A 16121-nucleotide genomic window follows, 5' to 3' on the forward strand; every position below is an offset into this window, starting at 1 on the left:
TTTGGTTGTAATTCCCCTAATACATGAATCTTGAGAATACATGTTACCGTTGAGATTTCAGAAATGTTTATTTTTGTCGTTCATTTGTCATAATTTTCACGATTAAATGTATGCTCTGACATTCTGAACATTATGAAAACTCCACAGAAAATATTACCCTAACATTTAACAAACATTTCCAGGGCCTTCAGGTAACAACATTCCCACCAGGCAAAACATGTTTAATCCAACGTTCTATAAATAACACATTTCATATTTGTTCAATGTACTGACGTTGAACATCAATATATTTTGGGGTGGAATTTGAAAAAAGTTGTTAATGTATGATTTTAACTAGATTTTAAAAACAAATCTACAACATGACTCCAATAGTTGGTTTATTTCAATATGTTGACAACTCAATTAAACATCAACTAAAATTGGATTTTGTAGGATTTTCCCTGGTGGGTTTTGTTCGCTGGGAATGCATATAGCATAGACATGCATACTTACATTTACATTGTAGTCATTTAGGAGACCTCTAGGGAGACATGTATATACATTACAAAAAGAAAGGTGAGCGTGTCAGCAAACTTTGTAATCTCTGCTAAATCCACTCATTTCCATATGAAGAGATTAAGCAGGTTTTTCCCCCCTTGTTGCTGCTGTGTGCTGCGGTCCACACTTTTACTGCATTTCATGGTGTTTGCTGGAATCTGGCTGGCTGGCGCAACACAACCACCCACAGAGGAGAGTGTGGCATACGTGTGTGTGGCACATGTGTGAGTATGTGTGTGTGTGTGGTCAAACCAGGTTATATAAACAGAATCAGATGTGGTCCTCTGTGTGTGTGTGTGTGTGTGTGTGTGTGTGTGTGTGTGTGTGTGTGGTTGTGGTGTGTGTGTGTGTTGTGTGTGTGTGTGTGTGTGTGTGTGTGTGTGTGTGTGTGTGTGTGTGTGTGTGTGTGTGTGTGTGTGTGTGTGTGTGTGAAAGAGTAAATAATGGTGAGTGAGAGAGTTACAGAGGGTCAAAGATCTTACCCCCAAGACATGCTAACCTCTCACCATTACCAATATCAGGGAGGTTAGCATGTCTTGGAGGTATGATCTCTAACCTCTCACCATTACCAATATCAGGGAGGTTAGCATGTCTTGGAGGTATGATCCTCTAACCTCTCACCATTACCAATAACAGGGAGGTTAACATGTCTTGGAGGTATGATCTCTAACCTCTCACCATTCCAATATCAGGGAGTTAGCATGTCTTGGAGGTATGATCTTTAACCTCTCACCATTACCAATAACAGGGGAGGTTAACATGTCTTGGAGGTATGATCTTCTAACCTCTCACCATTACCAATATCAGGGAGGTTAGCATGTCTTGGAGGTAGATCTTTAACCTCTCACCATTACCAATAACAGGGGAGGTTAACATGTCTTGGAGGTATGATCTCTAACCTCTCACCATTACCAATAACAGGGGAGGTTAGCATGTCTTGAGGTATGATCTCTAACCTCTCACCATTACAAATAACAGGGAGGTTAGCATGTCTTGGGGGTATGATCTTTGACCCTCTGTAACTTTGTCATCATTATTCACAATTCATTCTGGTAGCATCCACATTAATGTACAGTAGAAGTGTTTAGAAAACATATCCTTTCTTATTTACACTGAAAGTGACTCCAAAATGACACAATACATTACTAACCATTCATTTCTATTAGGCGAAAACATTTCTGAAACACAACCAAAAAGAATTGCAATAATTTTGACCCTATCTTTTTTGAGAAAAAGAAGTACTACTTGTTAAACAACATCTCTTTCTCTGAGCATACAATACAGCTCAGTATTTTAATTATTTATTTTCTACAGTCATTACTGCTCTTTATAAGGGTGTCAATCATTTCGGACCCACTGTATATGGGGGAATTAAAAATACAGTATATATATATATATATATATATATGTCCAGAATATATTTATGAAATATATAACTTGATCACATCATATAACATCTATGTAAATATGAAACAAATATGTGTTAATTAAATATATTTTTGCCCCACATGTATCATGCTGAATTGTTAGCATTAGCGCCATCCATTGAAAATAGATAAACATTTGCTAAAACTCGCTGTCACTTCGAAAATAATATAATATGAATAACAACTGAATAAATGTGCTGTTTTATATTTTCACCAACATAACCACCCTCATGATGTGAGCTTCTGCCATGGCCTTGAATATATTACAGTGTGTAAAACTGTTCCCTTATCACAGTAAAGTTTAACGATGCGGTTTAACCTTTACAAACAGGGCTCACTGTGTGTCATTTTCATATCATACTTAATAGTATAAGACAGAAATCTGATAGAAATCATATATGAAATATTTTGTGCAAATTCGTGCCAATGACATGTTTTTTCCTACGAACTGACGTGTAAAATATTTTTTAGCCTACGTTTCGTTTCAGGGCTGGGTTTTATTTAGATGGTACCACCCACCAGCATGGCAATGTGTATTAATCAGAAACACCTGCAAAGTTTGCAAGTTGCGACTAAGCTGAGCAATATAAAAAATATCTTTGGCTACAGCAAAGATGGTGGATAAATTAAAATAGTTCACTCAGGATGTTTACTATTGGATTTTTATTTATTTTCCGGTCTACTTAATGGGGAGGATCTCCCATAGACACCAATGGAATAGCAGCTGGATCTGGTCTACTTAGTTGATTGACTTTTATTGAACAAGAAAAAAACAGCGAGTGGGGTGTTTCGCTTCCTCCTCCATCTCTGGCTACAGCGTTTCTCCGTAGCCTACACTTGGCTGCCTGAGACATGGAGCAAATTAAAATAAGGGGTGCAAACTTGTGTTCGAACACCTCCAGCAAATTATCATAATCCATTGGATAACTTGTCACGTTTCACTTAGTTCCGCACTAGTCTGTATAAAAAAAAAAATATATGACCACTTTATCAATGGTAAAATGACGTGTTAAATAAAGGTTCAATTATTATTTTATTTTTTTAAATACCAAGGAAGACTTGAGGCTGTAATCGCTGCCAAAGGTTCTTCAACAAAGTACTGAATAAAGGGTCTGAATGCTTATGTAAATGTCATATTTCAGTTTTTTATTTGTAATGAATTTGCAAAAATGTCTAAACATAACAACATAACAAAATGTGTAAAAAGTCAAGTGGTCTGAATACTTTCTGAATGCACTGTATGTATCTAAAATATGTTAGGCTTTGGTATGAGTGCATTCAGGTCAATCAATCAAATGTATTTATAAAGCCGTTTTTACATCAGCCGATGTTACAAAGTGCATATACAGAAACACAGCTTAAAACCCCAAACAGCAAGCAATGCAGATGTAGAAGCACGGTGGCTAGGAAAAACTCCCTAGAAAGGCCAGAAACTAGGAAGAAACCTAGAGAGGATCCAGGCTTTGAGGGGTGGCCAGTCCTTTCTGGCTGTGCCTGGTGGAGATTATAAGAGTACATGGGCATTAAAGGCCAGATCATCTTCAAGATGTTCAAACATTCATAGAAGGCCGGAGAGAGAGCGAGAGATTGGAGAGTTAGAGGAGCATACTTAAGGACACCAGATAAGACAGGAGAATTACACCAGATAGGATAGACTGACCTTTGACCCCCGGCCCCTAGACTATTGCGGCATAGATACTGGAGACTGACACGTGGTGGGTCGGGGGACACTATAGCCCCGTCCAGTGATACCCGCCACATCTCATTGCATTTTATACACTAATAATAGAGGAATCTAAGACTCTAGAGGTATTTAAGATGTAGCTTTTCAACATTTATCAATGTTTATGTCTTTGTTTGGTTATTCAACTCCATCATTTTATTTTTTTTATTTTTCTGTTATTTTACCAGGTAAGTTGACTGAGAACACGTTCTCATTTACAGCAACGACCTGGGGAATAGTTACAGGGGAGAGGAGGGGGATGAATGAGCCAATTGTAAACTAATAAGATGCATGGTCCCACCACCATTCTCACCTTTGTTGTTTTTCATTTCCAATCTTATTGGTAAGTGCAGGGGTATTCAAATCTTACCTTGCAGGTCTGGAGTACTGCTGTTTTTCTGTTGTACCTGATAATTAATAGCACCCAAACGAGTCCCTGGTTAGAGGGGAAGCATTTAAAAAAGCAGTGGAACTGCATGGCTTCGATGTCTAGATTTGAATTTGAAGTGGTAGTTCCTCTTAGGCCCCAATATCAGCTTGACGTCTCTAACTATTTCTGCCTCGCTGGCATTCTGCAAAAAATGAGGTTTATGGACACAAACATTCATTTAGATAAAACATTTCAGATAAAAATGGATATGAGATGCCACATTCAGTCATCAGTCGGATAGGCCTATTGACAAGGCTGCTGTACATTCCCTTCCATAAAAAGAAGGGAGTGCTGTTATAGGGTCTTCTTGGTGCTTTAATGACAATAAAGGTGAGCTAATGGTCCAATTCTTTATTGCTGGACCCAGCTCTGCTTAGCAGCACTCTCCAGGAGTGGAGTGGGGCTTGTCTGGGCATGCCCCGGTGCACTAGCCTCAGCACTACTACCCAGCACTCCGACACAGCAAGGAACAAAATGTGTGCAGCAAATGGCTCCAGCCAAGCAGAGCGCAATAAGGCAGCGGGCCCTCTCTGTGTGCAGTGATGTTGCAGCGAGAAAGGGAGGGTGTGTGTGCATGTGTGTGTGTGTGTGTGTGTGTATGTGCGTGTGCGTGCGTGTATGGGGGGGGGGGGGGGGGGGGGGGGGGGGGGGGGGGGGGGGGGGGGGGGGGGGGGGAGGGGTGATAGGTGGGAGAGAGTGAGTGTGGCCAAGCAGTCTGCCGGGTAAAGTGCGCCCCCATGTGCCACACTTGAGAAGTGAATATGGACATGAATATGGGGTTTTACGGTGCCCTTGTCTGCAAACCTGTATGAGTAGCGGCTCCCATTAGTATTGCTAGGCAATGATTCCATATCTCTAGACCAGGGGCTGGAAATCTTACCCTGCGAGGGCCGGTGTGGGAAAAGGATTTTGTTCCAGCCAAGCAATAACATCGCTGATTCTATGATTAGTTGATCAGTTGAATCGGGTGTGTAACTGCTTGGCTGATGCGAAGGCCTGTGCCCACTCCAGACCTCAGGTCAGATTGCTCACCTGTAGTCTAGAGGTGTAGTTGCAATCTCAGCTCAAAATTACAGGTAGAGACACAAGACATACACACGTCATGCAGAAAGAGGCCAGGACAGTAAGCAAACAAATCAAAAAGTATCTGAAAGTCTCACACACACACACACACACACATCGGACAGAGATGTCCTATGTTTTTATTTGTTATGAAAACAAAATGCGTTATCAGATGTGCTATTTTTCCCCCTCTATATCTAATTTAACAAGCTCCTTTGTAATGGACAGCCTTTTGAACAGGCGACAAAGTGCTTATGATCAGAGGGAGCTTTTATTGGAGACTAAACAAACTTCAAAACGAAACAAAAACAAACACTCACAAAAGTCAGTTGAACTCAGAAACCCATCTCTTTTATCTCATGACTTGTATGACTACTATTCTGGGCTAGTTGTTAGACGGGGGTTGGGGGAGTGGGTGGGAGTGATTGTGTTGTGTGGAGACGAGAATGCAGTGCTATCTGGGCTAAAAAACGTGTCCCTAATCTACCCTTTTCAGTTTCCTTATCTCCACGCAACCCCTCCACCCCCTCTCCAAATCAGCCAGCCAATTCTTGCCCCCCCCCCCCTAAATAAAAGGGCAATTAATGTAGTCGCTTTCATCTGCCCATGTCACATCTGGGTCTCCATCTGACATCAGAACCAGTTGGTTGTTAGATGTGGTTCCCAATTAGCCAGGCCTGATATTACCCCCTTTGCCTTTTCAGCCTGAACTTGAAAGGAACTTCTCAAAGCTGGTGCAAATGGTGGGGGTGTGAAAACAACTAATTGCCGCTCGGCTGCGCTTTATGAAGTAGTCGTTGTTTTTTTTTTGTTGTCACACCAAGGCGACAAGTACTAACTATAAACACCGCTTGGATTGGGTTGTGGTCACTGCCTTCAAAGACAAGTGTGCTCAAGACTACTACTGTATGTGAGAATGTGTACTGAGTATACCAAACATTAAGAGCCTCTGCTCTTTCCATGACATAGACCAACCAGGTGAATCCAGGTGGAAGCTATGATCCCTTATTGATGTCACTCATTAAATCCACTTCAGTCAGTGTAGATGAAGTGGAGGAGACAGGTTAAAGGATACTTTTTAAGTATTGAGACAATTCAGACACGGATTGTGTATGTGTGCCATTCAGAGGGTGAATGGGCAAGAGACAAGATTTAGCTGCTTTTGAACGGGGTACGGTAAGCTTTTGTACACTCAACAGTTTCTCGTGTGTGTCAAGAATGGTCCACCAACCAAAGGACATCCAGCCAACTTGACACAACTGTGGGAAGTATTGAAGTCAAGATAGGCCAGCCTCCCCGTGGAACCCTTTTGACACCTTGTAGAGTCCATGCCCCGATGAATTGAGGCTGTTCTGAGGGCTATAGGGGTGGTTGTGACACTGCTGCAGCTGTACAACTTTATGAGTACATGTGCATGACGCTAGCATGTTACCCTCTGACGCACAAACCAAATCCACCCTTAGTTTGCTGGTGGCTGGTAGGGCTGTGCGTCACTGTGGAGGGAGGGAGGTAAAGGAGATGCATAGATCTGCCCTCCAGATCTCCAGAGAGTTTCTCTGCACTGTGTTGCACCAACCCACAAAGCCCTGCCTGTCTGGCCAGCCTTAGCCCAGATGTGGGCCGCCTCTGTCTGGCACCTGTGTCTACACACAATTGGCCTTTTCAGGCCAGAGAGCAGCCCGGGGGTGTGGTGGACAGAGGGAGGCCGGACTGCACAGTGCATACACAACATGTTGACAATGGGGTGTGAGTGTTTGGGCTGTGCTCGGGTGTACACACTGACCAAGGTGAGCTTAGATGAGGCGCTGTGGAAAGAGCTACTTGGCCGGGTTTTCGACTGTGTGGATACACAATCAAAACTGAGATGATTTATGATTTTTAATCAGATCCCCATTAGCTGTTGAAGAAGCAGCAACTATTCTTGCCGGGTTCCACACAAAACACAGGACACGACAAAATACACTACTACTAAAGAACAATACGACTATTTAAAAAAAAAAAAGAGTAAAAGAGAAAGTAAAGAAAAATAAATACATGAATAACACAAAGAATCATTTGTGGGTGTGTGTAGAGTGTGTTTGTGTTTGAGTGTTGTTTTATCTGTTTTTTTGTACTGTATGGGTTTTTGAGCTGTGTGTTAACTGGTTGAACAGACAATTCCAAACTTTCAGCACATCACTGCTTCTCACAAAGACCAGCAGTGATGCAGTAAATCTCTCCTCCACTCTGAACCAGGAGAGACTGACATGCACTGTGTTGACATTGGCCCCAGACATGCTTCTCTGTCCTGGACCAGCTGCAGCCAAAGCTTGAAGGACTTGTTTGGTTGCATGTAATGTTAAAAAAAATCATAGCATCTCTTTATCACAGACAAACCTCTCCCCATTTTTACAACAATAGAATCAATATGCTTTGACCGTGACAGTTTACAATCTAACATGACACCAAGAAGTTGAGTCGCTTTTACTTGCTCACTAGCCACATTATTGAGCTGAGGTCCAGTACCTAGTGTGTGACTTGTACCAAACACAATGCTTTTGGTTTTAGATATGTTCAGGACTAGTTTATTCCTAGCCACCCATTCTAAAACTGACTACACCTCTTTGTTTAGGGTTGCAGTGATTTCACTAGCTGTGGGTGCTGACATGTATAGTGTTGAATATTTTTTTTATGCTAATGGTAGATCATTAGTAAAAATAGTGAACAGTAGAGGGCCAAGACAGCTCCCTTGTAGAAGACCACACTGGACATGTTTTACGTTAGAGAAGCTTACATTAAAGAAAACCCTCTGTTTTCTATTAGATAGATAGCTCTCTATCCATATGGATAACACATACATTTTTTCAATAACAAATGATGGTCAATAACATCAAGGCCCGCACTGAAATCTAACAATACAGCTCCCATAATCTTTTTATACATTTCTTTCAACTAGTCATCAGTAATTTGTGCAGGTGCAGTACATGTTGAGTGTCCTTCCCTAATAAAGTTCTGAAAGTCAGATGTTAAATTGTTCACAGAGAAATAGGATTGTATCTGGTCAAACACAATCTTTTCCAAAAGTTTGCTAAGAACTAGCAGCAAGCAGCAAGTCAGCTCTTAGAGCCAGCAAAGGGAGCTTTTGTCACGCCCTGACCTTAGAGATCCTTTTTATGTCTCTATTTTGGTTTGGTCAGGGCGTGAGTTGGGGTGGGCATTCTATGTCTGGTGTTCTATGTTCTCTTTTCTGTGTGTTTGGCCGGGTGTGGTTCTCAATCAGAGGCAGCTGTCTATCGTTGTCTCTGATTGAGAACCATACTTAGGTAGCCTTTTTCCACCTGTTTGTTGTGGGTAGTTGTTTTCTGTCTTTGTGTCTGCACCAGACAGAACTGTTTCGTGTTGGTCTATTTTTGTTATTTTGTCTTAGTGTTCTGAGTTAAATAAATATCATGAACACGTACCACGCTGCACCTTGGTCCACTCCTTCTTCATCAGATGATCGTTACATCTTTACCGTTTTTGGGTAGCGGAATGACTTTGGCTTCCCTCCAGGTCTGTGGAAACTTTTCTCCAGGCTCAGATTAAAGATGTGGCAAATAGGAGTGGCAATATGGTCCACTACCATCCTCAGTAGCCTCCCATCTAGGTTGTTAAAACCAGGTGGTTAGTCATTATTGATGGACAGCAATCATTTTTCCACCTCTCCCACACTAACTTTACAAACTTCAAAATGACAATGCTTTTCTTTCATTATTAGGTATTTTATGCATAAATATGACAGCTCAGTTTGTTGGAATTTCATGCCTAAATTTGCCCACTTTTCCAATGAAATAGTCGTTAACATAATTGGCAATATCAGAAGGTACTCCAAAGCTTTTTTTCCAACATATTTTATATAATTTATCCTAGTGTCATAATACAAATTTGTATTATTTTTGGTCCGTTTAGTCACACAATTTCTCAATTTACAATATGTCTGCCAATCAGAGGTGAAGCCAGACTTATTTGCCACTCCTTCTGCTTAATTTCTCTCAACCATACAGCTTTTTTCTATTCCTCATCATTCCAGGGGGCCTTAACAGTCCGTTTCTTAATAGGTGCATGCTTATTGATAACTGCAAGAAACAATTTCATAAATCCATCAAGTGCAGCGTCTGGATGCTCCTCATTACACACATCAGGCCAACAAATCTTTTCTACATCTTCAACATAGGAATCACTACAAAACCTTTTGTATGATGTTTGATATACTATTTTAGGCACAGCCTTTGCAACATTGGCTTTTCCTGACATAGCCAGTATATGCTCACTAATTCCAATGGGTGTTGATACAGCCTCTACAGTATTGGTAAAGATATGATCAATACACTTGGATGATGTAGTTCCTGTACTGCTTTTAAACACTCTGGTACGTTTAGGACTGGATTAAGAATCATAGGCCCTGCAGCTTTGTTTTATCCTTACAGGCCCATTCGTTAACTTCAGTAGCAGTGCGTGGTAAGCGTATTGTTGAAGAAAAAGCCCCTTTATAATAAAGCCATAATAACAATGGCAATGTGGCATAAAGTTATAAACACATTTCATGCAATTCTACGTCATTTACATGACAGAAGACATAAACAGAATATTTTTTATTACTACAAAAGTGAACGAAATTAGTGGATTTTCTGACACTGACAAACTGAGATTAATAAAAACAACCTGATCTTGATTTCGAACAATAGCCCAGGCCATTGAAGAGACACACAGAGTGTACAATATTAGGAGGAAATATATACAGTGCTTTGAAAAAGTATTTGCCCCCTTTCAGATTTTCTAAATTTTTGCATATTTTTGAGACTGAATGTTATCAGATTTTCAACCAAAACCTAATATTAGATAAATTGAACCTGAGTTTACAAATAACAAAAAGAAAAGGTACTTATTTTATTTATTTAACAAAGTTATGCAACACCCAATTCCCCTGTGTGTATCACATTTTAGGGAAGACCCAGATGCAGACAGTGTCGAAGTAACAAAAGTTTATTACTAGAACAGGGGGCAGGTAAAACGACAGGGCAAGGGCAGGCAGAGGTCAGTAATCAAGATCAGAGTCCAAAAAGTACAGAACGTCAGGCAGTCTCAGGGTCAGGGCAGGCAGAGGTCAATAATCCAGTGTGGTGTGACAAGGTACAGAATGGCAGGCAGGCTCAGGGTCAGGACAGCCAGAAACCGGAAAAACTAGAAAACAGGAACTAGAACAAAAACAGGAGCAAGGGGAAAAACGTTGGTAGGCTGGACGAACAAAACTAATTGGCAACAGACAAACAGAGAACACAGGTATAAATACACTAGGGATAATGAGGAAGATGGCAGACACCTGGAGGGGGGTGTTGGAAATCAGCGATGAGGCCTCGATCCAGGATGTCCCTAGCAGGGACCCAGCACCTCTCCTCCGGGCCATAACCCTCCCAGTCAACCAGGTACTGGAATCCCCTGCCCCAAGGTCGAACCTTTAGGAGACGCCTCACCGTGTATGCCAGTTGGCCATCAATGAGACGGGGGAGAGGCGTGGGCCTGGAAACAGGAGACAAAGGACTGTGAGACATGGGTTTGATTCTAGACACATGAAAGGTGGAATGTATACAGAGGGTATGGGGCAACAGAAGAGGAACAGCAAAGGGGCTACTGACCTTGGAGATGGGGGAAGCGCCGATAAACCGGGGGGAAGGTTTGCGGGACTCCACCTGGAGGGTCAGCTTGAGACGATACCGGGGAGCTGGGGTCCTGGTGGTGGTCCGGTTGTTGTCAATACCTGGAGGTTGTCTTAAGAAGAGCCGACCGGGCTCTCTTCCAGGTACGATGACCGCGGCGGACAAACATCTGGCCCGAAGGAATGCTGAACTCTTCCTCTTGCTCAGGGAAGAGCAGGGGCTGATAACCCAGGGAACACTCAAAGGGCGAGAGACCAGTGGCAGAGCACGGAAGGGTGTTGCGGGCGTATTCGACCCACACTAGTTGCTGGCTGCAGGTGGTGGGGTTGGCGGAGACCAGGCAGCGAAGCGTCGTCTCCAGGTCTTGGTTGGCTCGCTCCGACTGGCCGTTGGACTAGGGATGGAACCCAGAGGACAGGCTGGCCAATGACTTAATGAGTGTGCAGAACGCCTTACAGAACCGGGACGAGAACTGAGGACCCCGGTCGGAGACCATGTCATGTCCACTACTGTCAGGATGGCGGTGTTGCCATCAAACGGGGGGAGATCCGTGACAAAGTCCAGGGATATGTGAGACCAAGGACGGTGATGGACAGCCAGAGGTTGTGGGAGACCAGCCGGAGCTTGCAGAGGAGTCTTGTTCTGCAAGCAGACCGAGCATGCGGCGACAAATGCTGAGACATCAGGAACCATGGTAAGCCACCAAAAGCATTGTTGCACAAAGGTCTGGGTCCGACGGGAGCCTGGGTGGAGGCAAGCCTGGAGGAGTGGGCCCACTCCATGACTGAGAAGCGGACCACATCAGGAACAAACATCCGGTTATCTGGGTCGGGATTCGGCTAGGAATGCTGCACCTCACGAACATGCTTCCCTTTTCCCCAGCTGAGTGCCGTCACCAGGCGCTCAGTGGGAAGGATTGTCTCTGGGTTCTGGGGTTGTAGCCGTGGGGCTATAGCGGTGTGACAGCACATCCGGCTTGACATTCTTGGATGCTGATCGGTATAAGAGGGAGAAGTTGAACCGGGTGAAAAGCAGGCCCACTTAGTTTGCCTGGAATTGAGACGCTTGGCGGTGTGGAGATATTCCAGGTTCTTGTGGTCGGTCCACACAATTAACGGATGTTCCGCCCCCTCCAGCCAGTGCCTCCACTCCTTCAACTTCATCTTCACCGCGAGAAGATCACGATTCCCCACATCATAGTTCCTCTCCGTGGCGTTGAGGCGATGGGAGAAGACGGCGCAGGGATGTAACTTGAGGTCCAGGGCAGAACACTGGAACAGTGTTCTCCAACATCCGAAGCATCGGCCCCACCACGAACTGGCGACGGGTCAGCGGAGTCAATCACCACCTTCCGGAGACACCTGAAACCCCACCTCTTTAAGGAATACCTAGGATAGGATAAAGTAATCCCTCTAACCCCCCCCCCCCCCCCCRTKAAAGAGTTAGATGCACTATTGTAAAGTGGTTGTTCCACTGGATATCATAAGGTGAATGCACCAATTTGTAAGTCGCTCTGGATAAGAGCGTCTGCTAAATGACTTAAATGTAATGTTAAATGTAAATGTCAGGATGAGCCCAGATGGGAGCTGTAGTGAAATGTAATTTGAGATCCTGGAACGCCCAGTCAGCAGCTGGGGACCACGTGAATGGAACCTTTTGAGAGGTGAGTGCAAACAGGGGGGAAGCCAGGGTGCTGTAACCACGGATAAAGATGCGATAAAAGTTGGAGAATCCCAGGAAACATTGCAGCTGTACTCTGGACATAGGCTGGAGCCAATCCACCACCGCTCTCACCTTCTTGTGATCCATCTGTACACACCCTGCAGCGGTCATGTAACCGAGGAAGGGGTTGGTGGAGCGATGAAATTCACACTTCTCTGCTTTCACAAAAAGCTGGTTCTCCAGGAGGCATTGGAGAACCTGTCGGACGTGGAGCACGTGTTCTAGGGCGGATCGGGAGAAAATGAGGATGCTGCTGAGGTAGACAAAGACGAACCGGTTCAACATGTTGCAGAGAACATCATTAACTTCTTTGGGACTGGGGGGCAGTATTGAGTAGCTTGGATGAATAAGGTGCCCAGAGTAAACTGCCTGCTACTCAGTCCCAGTTGCTAATATATGCATATTATTAGTAGATTTGGATAGAAAACACTCTGAAGTTTCTAAAAATGTTTGAATGATGTCTGTGAGTATAACAGAACTCATATGGCAGGCAAAAACCCGAGAAAAAATCCAACCAGGAAGTGGGAAATCTGAGGTTTGTAGTTTTTCAAGTCATTGCCTATCGAATATACAGTGTCTATGGGGTCATATTGCACTTCCTACGGCTTCCACTAGATGTCAACAGTCTATAGAACCTTGTTTGATGCTTCTACTGTGAAGGAGAGGGGAATGGGAGCTGAATGAGGTCTGCCAGAGTGGCATGAGCTGGTCACGCAAGTTCACGTGAGAGCGACCTGTGTTCCATTGCATTTCTACAGACAATGGAATTCTCCGGTTGGAACATTATTGAAGATTTATGACAAAAACATCCTGAAGATTGATTCTGTACTTCGTTTGACATGTTTCTACGAACTGTAATATGACTTTTCGTCTGAACTTTCGCCTGGACCTGCACGCGCGTCCTGAGTTTGGATTGTGTACTAAACGCGCGAACAAAAAGGAGGTATTTGGACATAAATTATGGACTTTATCGAACAAATCAAACATTTATTGTGGAACTGGGATTCCTGAGAGTGCATTCTGATGAAGATCTTCAAAGTTAAGTGAATATTTATAATGCTATTTCTGACTTTGTTGACTCCACAACATGGCGGATATCTGTATGGCTAGTTTTGTTGTCTGAGCGCTGTACTCAGATTATTGCATGGTGTGCTTTTTCGGTAAAGCTTTTTTGAAATCTGAGACAGCGGTTGCATTAATAAGCAGGAATTGCATTGTCTCGCTGTGGTTCCCTGACACACGTAGGTTGATGAGGGTGGTATTGTAGGTGACCCGGCCTATAGAGTGCCTGTCCAGTGCTCTAACGTCCATGGGAATGGAGAGGGGCTGAGTGGGGATGCCCAGCTCAGATTCCAGGGTAGCGTCCATAGAGCTCTCATCGGTTCCAGAGTCAATGAGTACCCGAAAGATTTTGACTGGTTCCCCCACAGCAAAATGGCATGAAAAGGGGTGCGAGTAAGGGGAGAGGAAACATTATCCGTATGGCCCATCAGAATACTCGCTCCTACCGGTGAGCCTGGTCTTTTAGTGGTAGGTGGACACGAAATGACCAGTCATCCCACAATACAGGCAACTCTTAGTGTGAAGCCTGTATAGTCATTCGGCTGGAGACTAGCTCTGCCTAGTTGCATTGGCTCGGGAAGAGGTGAATCGGCAGACTTCGGAGACTCTCGGGGGAACTCGGGTAGCCTCAGGTTCTCTCGGTAACGGAGCCGTCGGGGACTTCCTGGATGCCTCGGCGGCAAGGTGGAATCCTTGGGCATGCGAGTGAAATCGAATCGAATCCTTCCTTCGTTCCAGTAGTCGCCCATCGATCTGTATGGTCAAGGCGATGAGCGAGTCTAGATCCATCGATAGTTCCCGGGCTGCAAGCTCGTCCTTTACTTCCTCTGATACTGCGTGCAGGAACATGTCGAACAGCGCTTCCGGGTTCCAGGCCCTCTCAGCTGACAACGTGCGGAAATCCACCGCATAGTCTGCCACACTGCGGGAGTCTTGCCGATGCTGGAGTAACTTCCGGGCAGCCTCTGGAGCATCGAAAAGTTTCTTTACATCTGACACAAACTCCTCCAGACTGAAGCATACTGCCGTAGCCGAGACGAGAGCACTCCCGGACATCACCGTGAAGAGGTACACTATCTTAGAGCTGTCAGAGGGGAAGGAGGAGGGCTACAGCTCGATGACGAGGGAACACTCAGCGAGAAATGGCAGACAGGTGCCAGACTCTCCATCGAAGCGAAGCGGGGTTCCCGAGAAACCGGCTGCTGACAGCCGGGTTACTGAGGGGCTGGAGGTTACCGTTGTGGTCGGCTGCCTAACAGACAACCCGCAGAATTGCTCCAGCTATGTGTTCAACGCTTGGTCATGGCGTTCGGCCAAAGTCTGGAACCCTTCCATAAGATCACGAAGCAACTTCTCGATCCTTCCAATGGTGGCCCCTTGGGAGGAGATGGGTTGCAGAGCTGGTCCAAATCTGCTGGGTCAGTCATGGTACTATCACGTTTTAGGGAAGACCCAGATGCAGACAGTTTCGAAGTAACAAAAGTTTATTACTAGAACATGGGGCAGGCAAAACGACAGGTCAAGGGTAGGCAGAGGTCAGTAATCCAGATCAGAGTCCAAAAGGTACAGAACAGCAGGCAGCCTCAGTGTCAAATTCTCTGTACTCTTCGAGCTCATATTAGTCTCATTTACCTCATTGGTGATTTTGAAATATCGAATTGCCTGGGCGACAAAACAAACCCAGGCAAGACATAATGTAAACAAACCCAGCCAAGACGTCATAACATGCTCTTTCTGAGAGTTCTAATTGTGTGACTGTCAGTGACTGACATAATAAGAGAAAAACTTCTGATGCATAACTAAATTTTGAAATTGCACCTTGTGTATTCTATTATTCTAACATGCTGACTAGACCGGACACGTGTGTGCGTCTGCGTGCACCATCGCGCATGTTGATTTTGTCCATCCACACCAGACTCAATCAGGACACGCAGGTTAAAATATCAAAACGAACTCGCCATTTAGCTGGCTAGCTTGCTGTTGCTAGCTAATTTGTCCTGGGATATAAACATTGTAGTGGAGCGGATCGAGAGGTTCAAGTTCCTTGGAGTCCACATCACCAACAAACTATCATGGTCCAAACACACCAAGACAGTCATGAAGAGGGCACGACAACACCTTTTCCCCCTCAGGAGACTGAAAAGATCAAAATGAAATCGCCATTTAGCTAGCTAGCTTGCTGTTGCTAGCTAATTTGTCCTGGGATATAAACATTGGGTTGTTATTTTACGTGAAATGCACAAGGTCCTTTTTTTATGGATCATTGTAGAATTTTTACCCATTTTGAGTCACACAAAATCGTGTGTTCTCTACTCCAACAATGAATCCACAGATAAAAGGGGTAACCTAGTTAGTTTCTAGTAATCACGCCGCCTTCAGTCTTCTTCTTCTGTGGACTTTATATGGCAGTTGGCAACCAAATATAAGGTGCATTACCACCACCAACTGGACTGGAGTATGGACTTCAGTTCATCTTTCAATCACCC

General features: G+C 44.2%; 1 long non-coding RNA gene across 1 annotated transcript; it reads right to left on the reverse strand.

Moving 5' to 3' along the window:
- Positions 1-10129: 10129 nt before the first annotated feature.
- LOC139027539 (uncharacterized) lies at positions 10130-14614 on the reverse strand. Its single transcript, XR_011479647.1, has 3 exons — positions 10831-14614; positions 10518-10714; positions 10130-10378 (listed from the first exon to the last, which is right to left on the reverse strand). It is a non-coding gene; the product is annotated as an uncharacterized lncRNA (long non-coding RNA).
- Positions 14615-16121: the final 1507 nt, after the last annotated feature.

This window comes from Salvelinus sp. IW2-2015, linkage group LG4q.1:29 (genome assembly GCF_002910315.2).
Source record: "Salvelinus sp. IW2-2015 linkage group LG4q.1:29, ASM291031v2, whole genome shotgun sequence".
In the NCBI taxonomy this organism is placed as follows: domain Eukaryota; kingdom Metazoa; phylum Chordata; class Actinopteri; order Salmoniformes; family Salmonidae; genus Salvelinus; species Salvelinus sp. IW2-2015.